The sequence below is a fragment of the Solanum pennellii genome, chromosome 3 (genome assembly GCF_001406875.1).
Source record: "Solanum pennellii chromosome 3, SPENNV200".
Taxonomy (NCBI): Eukaryota; Viridiplantae; Streptophyta; class Magnoliopsida; order Solanales; family Solanaceae; genus Solanum; species Solanum pennellii.
In genome coordinates this window covers 9,379,015-9,381,086 of record NC_028639.1, presented here as the reverse complement: position 1 = coordinate 9,381,086, position 2,072 = coordinate 9,379,015, and positions in this window count along the sequence as shown.

Here is a 2,072-nt window from a genome sequence, read left to right as displayed (position 1 = left end):
TGATCTTGTTCTATTCTAGAAACAAGTTCATTTGAGACTTGAGTTTTCTTTTGAATCAATTGTAATACTTTAGAGGCTTGTACACGTGACTACCAGGTTTTGGGGTTTTTATTAAGTTACTTATATTTTACTTCCGCACTTTATTGTAATGGTTGAGTTTTAGGCTGACTTGTCTTGGTGGGATAAGACGAGTGCCATCACGCCCATTTTTGGGTCGTGACAAAAATATATTTACTCTACTTGAGCATGTGAAAATAAACAATAATACTTGATTTTTTTCACAGCATCTCTTTAATGGGTTTTGCAATATAATTTTTATCTTCCTTTTTTTCTATATTTTAAAATTGTTTTTATCTCTTTTTTTGTTGACTTTTTTTATCCATCGCCCTTTTACCATTTTTTTCATGAAATATTATTTTCTTGAGAGTTAAATTCTGAAAGAAAATGATGTTGGCAGTAAAAATTTTTATCTTTCAGTAAATTCACTTTGAAGTTGAATTTTAAAATTTTAAAAATCAATAAAAATATGTTTCACCTTTTCACTTTAAATTATTTATAATAATTCAAAAAACAACTTTTATTTGTGCTCACAAAAAAAATTTAAACGATTAATAACTTTGAAATAATTATTCTTTATAAAATTCACAATTTTCACACTAAACAACGCATTAATCCTTGTCATTTCTTTACCTTCATTTTTCGCATCCTTCTTTTTACCGTTACTTCTCGCTCATTTTTAAAATAAATAAGTATTTCTACAAAATAATATATTTTATTGATTACAACATTACAAATTAATAATTTTATCATATGGCTATTTTGTGGGTGTCTGTTCATCTACTATTTTGTCCATGAGTATTACTGTTCCTTATCCTTTATATAATTATTTATTTTTTTTAAAAAAATGTTATATGACAAATGTTTGTAGTGGGGCTGTGTATCGGCCGGTTCGGTTCGATTTTGAAGTTTGTCGGGTTGGCTTGTTGGTTATTGGTTTGTAGAGATGCTAAATCGTTATAGAACATTAAGATATTGGCTTATCGGTTATTGGTTTATCGGTTTTTGATCGTTATCGGTTTAACCGTTCAGATTTGATACAAAAGAAAAAACATTGAAAATCACTAAGAAACAAGGTGACAAACCAAATAAACCATGCACTTGAGTTCACAAGTTACATCTTGCTCAAAAGCAAACACTTTTAGATTGTAGAATAATCAAGTGTTTGAGACAACCAAAAACAAAAGTAGGAAATTAAACACCTAGTCGAGGACTTTATATAAAAAATGGTATAAATATAATTATTTAATTTACTATCGGATTATCGGTTAACTCATCAAGAAAAGACTTTAAACCGTTAAGAACCAATAACCCGATAACAAAAAAAATCAAAACCGTTATCAAAACCACTAAACCACTAACCCAATACTATAAACCAATAACTTTTTTATCGGTTCGGCTTATCGGTTTCGGTTCGATTTTGAACCGCCCTAGTTTGTAGCTTAAAAAGAGAAAAATATTAATACCTGAAATTAATTTATACTTCACTAAGAAAGTAATTATTTCCTAACACTAAATTAGTAGCATCCGAAGAGAAATCGGTAAAAGATATCGTAATTAATAATATATGAACGATAATTAACTAAAATATGAATGATTTTCAGTAGAGTTTTATTCTTCTTTGCATGTGTTGTAAAATCAAACTTTGTCATCTTTAATTTTTTACCTCTCAAGAAAAGTTTTGAATCCTTTTACATGTGGTAGTTGTCAATACTTTAACAATTTTTGTAACGACCTGTTTAGTCGTTTTGAGCAGCAGATTTATTTCTGGAAAAACTGGCTAAGATTACGGACATCACGACGGACCGTCATAGGCACGACGGCCCGTCACAGATGTCTCGTTTCAGCATACTTAGAATTTTGAAATTGGGTACTGAAAATCGACTCTCTGTAATCGGTGACGGACCTGCAGGACGTGCCGTCACATCCACGACGAGCCGTCGTAAGCTCCCGTTGCAAAACACTTCAACTCTTGAGAAATTGGTACGGGAAACGAGTCTCTGACCGTCAGGACG